This window comes from Giraffa tippelskirchi, chromosome 13, assembly GCF_054371585.1.
Source record: "Giraffa tippelskirchi isolate mGirTip1 chromosome 13, T2T-mGirTip1v1.2.pri, whole genome shotgun sequence".
Classification (NCBI taxonomy): domain Eukaryota; kingdom Metazoa; phylum Chordata; class Mammalia; order Artiodactyla; family Giraffidae; genus Giraffa; species Giraffa tippelskirchi.
The window spans coordinates 97,157,425-97,171,220 of record NC_137287.1 but is presented as its reverse complement, the minus strand read 5'-3'; the positions used below and the strand labels follow the sequence as shown (position 1 = coordinate 97,171,220).

The 13,796-nt window shown below is 53.8% G+C and overlaps 1 protein-coding gene across 6 annotated transcripts in view; it reads left to right on the top strand.

Annotated features, from left to right (window-relative positions):
* Window positions 1-4,418: 4,418 nt before the first annotated feature.
* OSBPL2 (oxysterol binding protein like 2) overlaps window positions 4,419-13,796 on the top strand; it is a 36,051-nt gene continuing 26,673 nt past the window's right edge. For all 6 annotated transcript variants that reach the window (XM_081561107.1, XM_081561106.1, XM_081561109.1 and 3 more), the window contains exon 1: window positions 4,419-4,465. The gene's annotated coding sequence lies outside the window, so the exon portion shown is untranslated. The remainder of the gene's footprint in view (window positions 4,466-13,796) is intronic.

Here is a 13,796-nt window from a genome sequence, read left to right as displayed (position 1 = left end):
AGCCAAGTGGGCCCAAATGTCCCCCCAACAAGGTAGAAGGCCACTTCAGAGTCATACAAGGCATTCCATAGGGATAAAAAGTTCAGTTCAAGTAAACTCTGGGTCTGTCGCAGGCCCTTCTGAGTCCTGGGGGATCCCACACCCAACAGAGTGGGAAGGGCCCTGAGAAGAGGGACACTTGTTGGCTTTGTTTAAATAGCATTCCCAAACCCGCTTGACGGTGGAACACTTTCCTCTCGAATCACCTAATAGCAGCCAGAATTGGGATTCCATGGCACCTCGTTTGGGAAACCCTTCAGAGGGTGAATAAGGCATTTAACTGAGACAGTGCACTCAAAGGTACTTGGCCCACAGGTGGGCACACGGTATGTGCTCAGTAAGTGCTAGGGCTCCTACTGAAGCTGGAAGTGGGGACCATGTCAACTCTCAGCACAGAAGCCACCCCAACCCCACATAGCCCCTCATTCTTGCCTGTTCCAGGCCAGCACCCCTGCCCTGCCCTTTCTCCTGTTTCTGTGGGGCAAGGTGGCCCCCTGCAGAGGCCCAGGGGCTGGGGGCAGAGCACTGCGGAATTGGGTGGGATCCACCTGGGGAAGAGTTGGTTTGCAAAGCTGCAGCAGCGAGGAAGGCATGGGGTAAAAAGTTTGTAAGAGGAATACATTTTTTTCTGTTTTGCAGAATTTAACGGGTGCAGATTGCTTAGGTCCCAAAGCCATGGGGAAAAAAAAGAAAAAGCCCTTTGCCGCTGCTATTGATAACTTGTCTCTCTCCACGTGGTGGGTTCAAAACTAAAAATACTCTTCTCCGACGGCGGGGAAGCCGAGCACTGTCACGTTGCAGAGGAGAGTTGAAAGCTGTGTGGGGAAGGTTCCGCATGGGCCACGTGAGGGCTGGGCCCGGCTGCAGTGGCCAGTTGCCCTCTGCTCACCCAGGATGCATCCAGACAGATTTCCTAGCGTTCCACAGAAGGGGAGAGGGAAACTTCCACTCCATGGAGCAGGGGGGTGGGCAGGGAAAGAAGTGACCTCAAGGGGGCCTCCCCAGGGGCAAAGGCCAGGTTGGCAATCCCAGGCACCCGGCATCCTTGGATGCCTAGCTCTGTTGCTGCTCTGGCCACAGATAGAGATAAAAAGATTCACCCAGGCTCAGAAACCTGCTGGAAAGGAAAGTATGAAGCTGGGGACAGGGCAGTGGGCTGCAGGCAGGGCTGGCTCCGTTGGCCTGCTCAGCAGTGTGACCCTGGCCAGCTCCACTGCTGTCTGAGCCTCAGTTTCACCTCTGAAGGGGGAGCGATGATCTCTGTTCTGCCTCCTGATGTGATGCAAGGAAGCGGGGTGATGCACGTGAATGTGCCTCCTGAAGGCAAAGTGAGGGCACGTGCTCCCCCACGCTGGGACCTTTGGAGCCCAGGACGCAGGGCTTCACGCCCACGAGTTCAATTGGCGACTGAGGGGAGAGGAGTTGTGGGCCACGATATCACCTGATCCTGATTCAGAAGGAGCTGGGACAAGGAGGCTCCAGTCATGCTCACTCGGGGTCAGGGGAAGGTCACAGGCTGACATGACTGCAGGGCTGTTCTGATTTTGGTCTGATCTGAGAGCAGTTGCAGTGGGACCAGACAGCCAGCACTTCTCAAACTCTAAGAGGACACACAGGATGGACCCTGGGGTCCCGAAGAGACTTTGGGGCCAAGCTAGGCCCGAGTGCTCAGGATGAAGGGGGACACTGCGATGACCCCCGCAACCATGGGACAGGAATCAGCTGATGTCCTGGCCACGAGCCATGCCCCCCAGGCTCCAGGAACACCTGGGCACCTATTTCAGATGCAGATCCTAGTCCAAGAGGTCTGGGCAAGACTCTGCCTTTCTGACAAGCGCTGGGGCTGGGCCAGGCAGGAACACACTGGGTCAGGCCACTTCCTCACTGCAGGTCCTGGCTGAGTCACTTCCCTGCTTGAGGCTCAGTTTGCTCATCTGTGAAGTGGGAATGATGACCCACAGTATCTATTGGATTGGCTGTTGCAAACATGAAACTGGCTAATGTCAGCTTTCATCATCATTGTCCGGCCCCACACCCTCTTTGTCTGCTTTCCTGCTCCTAGTTTTCAGCCCATTCCTGGAGAATTTTGCCTCTGGAATTGGCCTCCTGACCTAGTGAAGGTCATGAAAAATGTTCCTGACTGGTCCCAAGGCACTCTCCTTGCAGCTTCTAACTGGGGGAGGATTCCTGTCCAACCCACAGGCACAGGAAAGAGGAAGCAACAGCTGACACTCAGAGCCCAGTTTGCTGCTTTTGTTTGAAGGGGATGAACCGACACCCCAGCCACAGGACCCATCTGGGATTGGAGCCCACTCCTACCCCTAAGGCCAGGGCGGAGATGGCCATGCTTAGTGTGGTCCATGGGCAGACGGGAGGCTCATTCAACCCCAGCCTGTCTCCTGGCCTGAGCACTCCCTTGTGCACTCACACCTGGAGTTCATGGCTGAGGGGTGGGCTGGTTGGTCGAACCCCTCAGGAGCATGTCCTTCGCCTGGGGGTCAGAGTCTTAGAGGCTTGTCAGAGTAACAGACCCTGCGCTGGACTCAGGCCAGGCCCACGAGGGAAACTGCGGAGCATCTCCGTGGCAACCGGCCTTGTCCTTGTCCTGGCTCGGGAGCCTGCACACAGCACCCTTCCCTCTCCTGCTGGAGTCGTTTCTTCAGAGGTAACCATGGCAATGCCTTTGTTTCCGAGGCTGAGCCCCAACTCCCTCCCAGCTTTTCTCTTCAGTAGAGGCTGGGAGAGCTCCTTTTCAGTCCCTGCACGTCTCCAGCACCCACTGACAGTGGGCCCACCAGTGAGCCAGGGCCAGACCCTGGCATGGGGATGACTGGCTTTCTGGGCCCAGAAATGCAGTTCAGGCCCTGATGGTGCTGCATTTGCTTGCGCCCCACTGTTTACAGGCGGCATCTTTATACACACGAGGCTGCAGAGGCAGCCAAGGCCTGCCCTCAAGGCACCCCAGCTGGAAGTGTTCTGAGGTGGGAGTGCAAAGGCCCAGGGGGGCTGGTGCTGTGGAGGAGATGGTGAGGACCAGGAACACAGCATGTGCTCTGTGATTGGGAGGTCTCTCAGCACTCTTGTGGCTCCACAGTCCCATCTCAAAGTGGCTTAAGCAGAAAGGAAAATATGGTGACTCACATGCCTGAATTCTTGCCTAGAGATTCCCATGGACAGAGGAGCCTGGTGGGCTACAGTCCATAGCGTGGCAAAGAGTCAGACACAAATGAAGCAACTTAGCACGCACAGGCCTGAAAAGTCTAGAGAGAGATTGCCAAGGTGGCAGCTGGTTCCAGGCAAGCCAGGGGTGTTTGCTCTCACTTTCCTCTGGGTTAGTCTCGTCCCCAGGTGGCCCCTCCCCGCACCATGACAAGATGCCCGTCAGTATCCCCAGACTTACATCTTTCTCTCACCTCACCTAGTTCTGTGGAGGTCTGTGGGTAGATGGGAGAGTCATTTGACCTCAGCTTTCCCTCTGGCCTGGGCTATCTGACCCTCAGTGAAAGTCCCAGTACTGATCCTCACTGGCCAGGACAGGGTCACCTGCTCACCCCTGAACCACTCGCTGTAACTCTCAGCAGTCAGCCTGATTCATGTTACTCCACTCACCCCAAATCAGACCTAAGAGTTGGATGGGATTGGGTAGGAGAAAACTGGTTTGCAAAGGAAATCTTGGTACTCATAGGCTCAGAGACGTTAGTTTACTTGCCCACAGCCACACAGCTGGTAAGGATGCAAGCTCGGATCTGACTCCAGAGCTTCTGGGCTTAACTGCGGAGCCACTACAGTCAGTAAGAGCCCCCAAAGGTTTTAAACAAAGCGAACGGTCAGGAGGGTAAACTGGGGCCGGGTTTTGGTGAGTGGTGAAAAGTATGGCACGGAGGGTGGACGGTGAGAAGCCCTACATGCTGCTGAGGAAGGCAGTTTTTTGAAGGGTGACTCCCGGTTCCGCCCGTACCCGGGGGTTGGGAACGGCAGGCGCACAGGCCCCAGCGCGCGGAGCATCAGCGACCGGGCCACCTGACTCGCTGTTTGTAAACTCAGCTCACCCAGCCACGCCCCTTCCTTCCTCTAGCCCACCCTTTTCGCGTCTATATCTGCATAATCCCGCCTTTCCCTTCTTTGATTGGTCTTCCTCATCGTCACTCCTCCGCAAGGGCCGGACTCCTTAGGGGCGGAAGGCGGGGCCTCTCTGGCGACGTAATTAGCATAGTCCCGCCTCCCAGCGCAGCCCTCGGGTCGAGCGTTGATTGGGCAGGCGGCAGCCGACGCGACGGCGCCGGGCGCAGCGAGTGGTGAACGCCGGCTGTCAGTCGGCGGGGCGGCCGGCCGCACTTCCGCCTCGGTGTCAGTGGGTCGCGGGCCTGCGGGGCGGGGGCGGGGCGGGCAGCGGGACTCCGCGGGCGCCGGAGGGACAGCAGTCCAGGTGAGTGGCCCGGTCGGGACCCCGACCCTACGTCTCCCGGGAACCGCGCCCGGCGTCGGGCGGGCGGGCCTGGGCCTCGGGCGGCAGGGAGGCCGGGCCCGGCTAATGGGGAGCCAGAGCCTCGCGCCCCTCGCCCCCTGGCCAGGCCTCGACCCCAGCCCCGGCCCGCCCGGCCTCCCGCCGCCAGCCAGCCCGCCGGCCGCGTCCTGGGCCCGAGGAAACTTGGGAGGAAAGTTGGCGGCCGGCTGCTGGGACGGCCCGCGGGTGGGGGCGGCGGGCCTGGGTCCCGGGCGACCGCCCAGACCCCGCGTCTCCGGGCAACTACGGCCCCGGTGCTGGACAGCCGGCCGCCGCACCCGGAAGTGGACTGGAGAGCGGGCCCGGGCGCCCTCCAGCCCCTCTCAGCGGCAGGGATGAGTCTGGGGGCGCGTTGGGCAGGGGTGGCGGGACCCCCGACTTTTCCTTGTGTCTAAGGTAGCCGGTGTCCGCAGTCGACCAGTCTGGAAGGGCACGGGGTGAAGAGCCTGTGTCCCCGCTCGTGTTGCAGCCCTCTCTCTCCTGCCCTCCCCTCCCCTGCCGCGCGACCACCTGTGGGTTTGTCTCGGCCCGGCGAGGGTTTGTGCCCATGTCCACCCCCTCCCCTGCTCTTCCTTTTGTTTTTAATTTGTCAACTTAGCAGACTGTAGGTACTGCAGAGAGCTCTCCACCTAACACATATGTTAGATAAGTTAGATATGTAATCTGATTTTAAAAGCTTCCTTCTTTCTGCAGTTACATTTCAGTAATCAGCAGAATAAATCTGAGACTTAATAAGCCCAGAGCAAGACTATTGGGTAATCAGCAATCAATCTTCCCAGGTTTTTCTGGGAGAAGCAGCCGCGTGGTGTTAGGATGTCCCTGGCACTCTTGAGTGTGAGGATCACCTCCCAGGAAGCTGGGTTCCTGTCCTTGGGGTCAGTCTAGGACAAGCTCTGGACCTCCCAGCAGCAGCAGCCTGTGCCTTAGTTCCTTTGCTGGGGCAGCCTGTGCACATTTGGAGACATGGTCTCACTCAGTGCAGTTCAGCAAACGTCTCTGGGGTGCCCGCTGCATGCCTGGCTGTGAGCTGCAGGCCCTGTCCGTCCAGTGGGGCTGGGGAGTGGAGGTGTCCTGGGACCCCTGTCATTGTGGCTCCTTGTCCTGGTGGCAGAGCGAAGGCCCTTCCTGACTGTGCCCTGGGCAGTGTTTGCCCAGCACTCCTGCCCTCAGTTCCTTCCTCTGTGACACATAACCATGTTCCTGGCAGGGCTGATAAGACAGCAGATGAAACGCTTGTCTGCAGCAGTTCTGACATGTGGCAGGTGCACGGTTGTTACCTCTCTGCCCCTTAGTTGGGGACAGGAAGCCTACACACTGCACTTGCTCCTTGTCCTGCGCAGCACCTGGCAGGGTGCTGTCGTTCAGTCCGTGGACAAACGAAATCTCCTTAGAGCTTACTTTTTTGTTTGCTTCACCTGTCCTTCTGTTAATAAGCTCTTACTTAAGATGACAGTAATACCTGACAAGTGTTGTCCAGGACTGCTGTAAGCACATTATATTCACTTGATTCATATGGTTTTCACAACAGCCTCCAAGACTCTTCCTTAGTTCCATTATCCTGTGTCTAGTCATGAGAAAGCTGAGGAACAGAGAGGTTAAGTGTGTGTACTTGGTCGGCTCAGTCGTGTCTGACTCTTTGAAACCCCATGGACTGCAGCCCACCAGGCTCCTCTGTCCATGGGGATTCTCCAGGCAAGAGTACTGGAGTGGGTTGCCATGCCCTCCTCCAGGGGATCTTCCCAACCCAAAGATCGAACCCACGTCTCTCGCGTTGCAGGCGGATTCTTTACTGTCTGAGCCACCAGGGAAGCAGAGAGGTTAAGTAACTGGTTAAGTAACTTACTCTAAATCACATAGGAGTAAGCTATAGAGCAGGGATTTGAACCGAGGCAGTCTGGCTCCAGAGTCCACATCCTTAAATACCTCTCTGTACTGCCTTTTAAAACCAACTTCTTTTTTTCAAGGTCCCTTCAGCATTTTTCTTTGGAACGTTTAATTGCCTCATTACTGTGTGTCAGAACTTTGTTTCTTGCAGCACATATAACTGATAGATTTTCATTTGAGGTGAGTGTGAATGTTTATGAAACCGTTTAATTTCTTCGGAAATAAAACAGTAATTCTCCATCTGGCTATCCAGGATTTTGCTGAAATACCTTGCCTGCTGCTCAGTTCTGCAGTCAGGGGGAAGCCGCTAATGATCACCGTGTGAGAGGGCAAGTTGAGGGGGCAGGGGTTACATGGATGGATATACTATTGGGCCCAAGACTGTGGTTTTGAATTCATTTCTGTGCGAGCTTGATGTGGTGAACTTAAGGCTGTAAACCGTGCACTGAGGGCTTTCCTTTCTCCTCCTAGGTATATTCAGAGGGGTCAGGCTCTGGCTTACCATTTTCAGAAGCAGTGTCATTTCAGTGTTTAAAAAGTGCCACTTGACCTTCATCCCAATGCATCTTATCGAGGCCCTCCAGGAAATGCTGGCAAACGAGTCTTGGATAAATATTTAAAACCAGCCTGACTTTAAAGATTTTGGTACAAATCTTGGTAAAATCTTCAGCTAATTATGAAATGTTGGAAACATTTTATATATATTCTTATACTGTCTTCAAATGATTTCTTTAGTATTCCTGTGAAAAGCCAACACCCATCTTTTCCTAGGAGTTTGGCTGTGTGGATATAAGGCATGCAAGGCTTGCGTCTTTGAGCAAGGGCTGTAATGCTGGTCCTTTAGGTGGCTAAAGTGTTCTATCTGAGAGGTTAGGAATCTTCCCGAAAGTGGCCTGAGGCTCTCGGGTTCTGGCCCCCTGGCTCTCTTTGACGGGAGGTAAGTTACTCATCTCTTCTTGCCTCAAGGGTGCTGGCCTGTAAAGTGGGCTGTTGTGTAGGTTATATGTGAAAATGTAACTGAGCGGACCTGGCACTGTGGTAGATTCTCAGTAGACTTTCAGTTGCAGACCTGAGAGCACTGAAATTGACCTCTCCTGACACTGACACAGACAGACAAATGCAACTTATCAGTGAAGGGAAGCCAGGGAAATCATTGGTAGGTAGATTTGCAGTTCTGCTGAAATGAGCTACAGTAACTTTTAAGATATGACTATTCAGATTGATTTGTCTTGTAGGAAGACCCCTGGACCCAAGCAGTATCTCTCCTAGGGCTCAGGCCCACAGACAGAAACTTGATGCACTTTAAGATTGAATTGATATGGATACTGGGAGGAAGTTAGCATTTGAACATAATTGATTATTTACAAATACTTAAATCCTAAGAATCGTTAGTGTTTTAGGTCTTAGTTTGGGACTTTCAGTGCAGTTTCTGTGCACAGTGATTAATTTGTGTCTCTGTGGCAGTGTGTACTTGTCAAAGCATTTTTGCTGATAAATCCCAGGCATTGGCATTGCAGCCGTATTGCCCTCTGGCTGGAAGCGTGTGTGAAATACTGGCCCAGCCCAGCAGCTCCCCTTAACAAACATATAATGAAATGGTCACTGTAACCCATCCAGGAGCTATGTGGCTCTTATTTCCTCTTTTTTCAGAAAAGCACTTGGGGTCATTGGGCAGCATTTCAAAGCATCGCCATCTTTCAACTGGCTTTCCCAGTGATGTAAACACTGGTACCTGTGCGATGAGCCAGACAGTGGAGGTCAGCCTTCAGAAAGGACTGTGTTTAGAGAGGTGGAGGTATGGAGACCTCTCTGCCTGATGTTTGTGTGTCTCTTTGCTTTCTCATTTTATCAGTGGAGTTCTTGCAGGATTTCTTTTGAGATGCAAACTGCAAGTCAGTGCTGGCCTGGTTGGCCCTGCACCAGCCTGCCCGTAGCCTGGGGGCCTGGCGGGGGGGGCGCGGGGAGGAAGTCTGCTCACCCCTGGGCGCTGGGGTCGAGGCAGGAGGAATGGTCTGTGTGGCTCTGGGGGAGGCAGACCTGTCTGACCTCGAGCCCATACCTTTATCAAAGCGGTGGGCCCACCAGCCTTGACAGGTGCCTGGGAAGCACTGTTCCAGGCTGGCGCACAAGTTCTTGGGGGAGAGCCTGGCATGAGAAATGGTCTTGTGCGAAGTCTTCCTGAACCCAGGTTCTAGAAAAGACGACGGCAGCCATGGGGGGCATGGGTGTGTGTGTTTTACTGAACAAATGAAACGCTGGTCGTGAGAAGAGATCAGCTGGGACCTGGCACCTGTGCCACCGTGCTTGGCTGAAAGGTGAGTTCCACGGTTGCCTTAAACCAGGGAAGTGTGTGCTCTGACGGCCAAAGTGGGAAGCTTTGTGGGTGAAAAGGAGCACCTCAGAGAGAGCTCCAGCAGTGACAGGTGTGAACTGGGGCTGTGACCGGGGAGGGCCAGAGCATCTTGTCCCCAACTTGGTACCAGTTGGGCACCAGTGCCTGTGTTCTAGGGAAGCATTAACCATGTTCCGGCATGTTCTGACATGTGAAGGAGAGGGCTGGAGGGCCCGGGGCTGCCATGAAGTCCATCTTGGAGGTAGGGGGCTGTGGGTTCAATGGCAGGGCTTCTTACCAGAAGAACTTGTGCACCTCTGTAAAAAGTGGAGGTTCTAGGCCCAGACCTCACCTCCTGGGAGCGAGCTCCTAGGCGAGAGGCCCGGGTCGAGTGTGTGCCCCACTCCTGTGATTCCAGCGGGGCTGATGCTGATATGCTTGCCAGGGGTTAGGGTCTACTACAGGGTCCTAACCCGTTTTGGATCAGGATCAGGGACCACCTCCACCCCCCACCCCTGCTGTCCCTTGCTTTGAGAACTGAATGAAGAGTCTGAGTCAGGTTCCTGGGGAAAAGAATGAACTCAAACAGAACTTTGCAATTTTTCCCTTTTCATTTCTCTCTTTTTTTCCCTAGGGATGGGGTGGTTAGAAATCCGTAGAGTTCTCTGACCTTGGTTAGTGCTCAGGAAGTGCCTGGGGCAGGTGTGACTTGGATGGTGAATTTCTTAGCGGGTGAAACCGGTCAGGGGAGCAAGCAAGTGTGTCCTACTTGGGCGGGAGCTGATGGGGAAGGACCTGGAGTGGGAGAGCGAGCAGGCAAAAGGGCGAGGCTGTCAGATTGGTCCCTGCCCCATGATGGATGTGGCATCTGGAGCATTCCCCTCCAACGTGTCTAGGCTGTGGTCCTGCTCATGAGAGATGGACCCACCGCAGGAGGGGCACTTTCATGGCCTGATTTCTTCTGGCCCTCAGTGCGCTGCCTCCACGGTGGCTGTGGCTCTTGTGGTTTTGTGTGAACACAGCCCCGGAGGCTGTGAACAGGCTCCCCGTCCAGAGCTCTCTCACCCACACCCCAGGCTGCGTTCACATCACTCTGCTTTACTCTGTGTTGATTCAAACAAACGCATTTGCACAGAAGAGTATCCATTCATCCCGTGCAGCCCTTGTCTGCAGTGCTGTGTGCTGGGTCATCAAAGTATGTCCTCAAAGTGCGTACCAAGACGTACTGTTTTGGTGCTCGCCACTGCACAGGGAGCAGTTGGATCCCAGGGGTGGGGGTGGGGGGCACATGGGACTAGACTGAGTCTGTCATGGACAAGTATGTGGACAGGGGTCTCAGCTCCTGCTGAAGCCCAGCAGGAAGTGTGACTCCTGGGACCAGGCTGGTTTGCCCCATGGGGTGGAGAATGGTAAACAGTGGGTGATTAATGCAGCTGTTTACACAGCAGAGAGGTTTGCTTACCTTCCTGAGTCTGGAAACTTTCAGTTTCTTGCCTGAACCCCTAACAACCTCGGCTAGTTGTGTGCTGACTGTAAACTGCTTGCTGGCGTGGACAAGATGGGAGCCTGTGGGGCTAGTCTGCCCTGGCCCCCCGCCCTAACACCCACCCCTCAGCGAAGACATTTTGAGGTCCCTGCAGCATCTTCATCTTGTGATGAAGATCACGCCACCCTGCAGAAGGCCAAGGCTGTGGAAAGTCCACAGACAGAAAATACACACGTACTTGTTTTGCCCTAAAAGAGCACCCTGATGGAGCCTCATGCACAACTAGACTCAACCGGATTCCATTGAGTGTAAGGAACCAGTGTCCAAAAGGCCACTCTTGGTTCCTCCCCGTGGTCCCCGAGGTGCATGTGGACAGGTGCTCTGCAGATGACGGCCAGCCTTTTGAGAGGCCTTGCTGGGAGCAGAATGGGGGTGTTTACCTGATTCCACCGCTAAGCGTTTCCAGCCTCAGGAATGTGAAGACCTGATCATTCGTCAGCAGGTAGCGAAATGTGAATTTCAGTGAGTTCGAGATGTGAAAACCAGGGCAGCTTTGGAAATAAGAACAAAGGGCAGGCTTGGCCTGATGCTCTTCTCTGCGCTCCATCTGTGGCTGGTTGAGGAAGGCTGCATGGACCAGGCTAGCTCTGCTGCCACCACCTGACTTGTATGCAAAGGGCAAGTGGGGCCACTGGAGCTTCCTGGGTCCCCATGTTGTCCCAACCCAGTGAGGCCCTGCAGCGCTCTGTCTGGGATGGACACCGCCTGCCACGTGGGCCACTGGAGTAGAAGGAATTCAGCTGGGTAGTGTCACAGAGAAACAAGCATTGGCTTCCTCTCTGCATGAGCTCAGAGTCACCTGTGGCCCCGTGGCCACTGCTCTGGACAGGGCAGGTTAGAGAGAGTACTTCTAGCGCGGCACTGGAATTGGTGCAAACTCAGTGCTTGTGTCCATTAACTCTTGTTCTTTTACAGAAAAAAGAAACTGGGGACTGTGGCATGGTGGCAGGGGGAGGATAGGTAGGAGTCATTAGGCATCCAGGTGACAGGTGGGCTTCCTTAACAAAGTGGACATCTCAAAACTGAAACAGTCAGTGACCACAGAGGTCACTCTTCACCCACAGTGACACTGTCGCATGGAGGGAATATGGCCTCGGGAGGCCCTGGGACTGGTGATGTCCCTGGGCCTTGTCCCTTCCTCAGGGGGAGGCCGGATCGGGAGAACCTGTGGGCATGCCTGCCCCCCACCCCAGGATGAATTGGCATCACCCAGCACTCTCGGTTCCCCCTTTTCCAGATTTAATTTTCCCATCTCCATCCTTCAGCTCTTCAATTCCTCCAGATACTGATGGTGTCCATTACATGCTAAACTCTGGTTTTCACACTGAGACGAGACGCTGCTCCCACGTTCTTGGTGTTCATCCCAGCCTGTGCGCTCTGGTAACATGGCAGCGTCTCTGTAGCATCTCTCTGGGGTCTGACAGGACAGCCTCGGTGTGGCCAGGTTGGTCCCAGCCAGATCCTCCCGGGAAGGGGAGGCCCTGGGGCAATGCTGGGACCTCTGGTCTGTTCCATCACTGGCCCGAGACTGACTGCTGCCCTCTGCACTGTGCATGGGCTTGTCTGTCTCCGGGAAGAGTTTGACCTTGACCTTAATAGCTGTGGGACAGTGAGAGACTTACGGACGGACTGGGCTCTTGCTGGCAGCTGCTCCCTTGCTTCTGTCTCTGACTCATTCTCGACGGAAATCCTGTTTTTTTGCATCTGATGGGTTGAGCACATGTCCTATCAGGGAAGCGTGCCCCCTAGCTGAGGCCCCGGCTGGGTCTCACCGGCGATTCCTTTGGGGTCACTTGCTCCGTGACCACCCTCTGAGTGTGAGCCCTGGGGAGCAGGAGGTGGGGTGGGGGGGGTGGGACCAGGCCTCGTGGAGTCCGCTCTGCAGGCCTTCTGGTCAGTTCTTCTCGACCCTTCTTCAATTCCCAAATCCGCTCCCCCGCCCCAGCCCTGGTGCTCTAGTTCCCTGGTCTCCCTTGGCCCCTTGCGTCTCCTGGTGGGAATGGGGATGGAAGGTTTTGGCTGCATTCGTTTGAGCCGTTGCAAGGAGCAGCACACCCTGAGGTTGGAGTGTGGATGGGGTTTGGGACCCTTCTTGGCAAGAGTCTCGCATGAGGATCTGTCAGAGTTCCCAGGGGAATTCTCCCTTTCCAGGGCAGTGCTTCAGAGCCTGGCACCCAGCGCGTAGAGCTCTGTGCACAATTGTTCATTTCTTGTTTGTCCTACTTGCTAATGTATTTTTTTTTCAATTTAGAAAGTTGCAGTAAAATACACATAGCATAAAAATTACCATCCTGACCATTTTTAAGTGTGCAGTTCAGTGGTCGTATATACAGCCATCACCACCATCTACCCCAAAGCTCTTTTCATCCTGTGAAATGGTAAAGACCCATTAAGCACCAGCTCCGCATTTCCCCTCCGCCAGCCCCTGACAACCACCTTCTTCTTTCTGTCTCTATGAATTTGACTCCTCTACGGTCCTCGTGTAAGTGGAATCACACAGTAATTGTCTTTTTGTGTCTGGCTTATTTCATTGGTCATAATGTCCTCAAGGTTCATCAGTGCTGTAGCATGTGGCAGGGCTTCATGCTTCCCTTTTAAGGCTGAATAATATTCTGTCCTGTGTCTGGACCCCATTTTGCTTTTCCTTTTGTCTGTGGATGGACACTTGGGTTGCTTCCACATTTTAGCTGCTGTGAACATGAGTGCACAAAAAATTGAAGGAATTGCTTTCAATGCTTTGGGTACATACCCAGAAGTGGAATGGCTGGATCACGTGGTAATTCTATTTTTAATTTTTTGAGGAACTGCCCTACTGTTTGCCACAGCGGCTGTACCATTTTACGTTCTTAGCAACCATGCACAAGGGTTCCTGTTTCTCCACACCCTCACCAAGACTTGTCCGTTTCTGTTGTTTCTGATAGTAACCATCCTAAAGGGTGTGAGGTTGTGTCTCATTATAGCTTTGATTGCATTTCCCTGATGATTAGTGAGCTGAGCATCTTTTCATATGCTTATTGGCCATTTGTATGTGTTCTCTAGTGAGATGTCTGTTCAACTCTTTTGCCCATTTTTGAATCAGGTTGTTTGTTTTTTGTTATTGAGTTTTAGGAGTTCTCTATATAGTCATGATATTAATCTGTTATCAGATGTATGATTTGCAAATATTTTCTCCCATTCTGGGGTTGCCTCTATACTCTGATAGTATCTAATGCACAAATTTTAAAATTTTTTCAGGAAGTCCAGTTTGTCTAATTTCTCTTTGTCTCTGCCTTTGGTGCAGTTGCAGGACACCTGGGTTTGATCCCTGGGTTAGGAAGATCCCCTGGAGAAGGGAAAGGCTACCCATTCTACTATATTCTAGCCTAGAGAATTCCATGAACTGTATTGTCCATGGAATCACAAAGAGTCGGACATGACTGAGCCACTTTCACTTTGACTTTGGTGTCTTATCCAATAAATCATTGCCAGATCCAAAGTTATGAAGGTTTTGC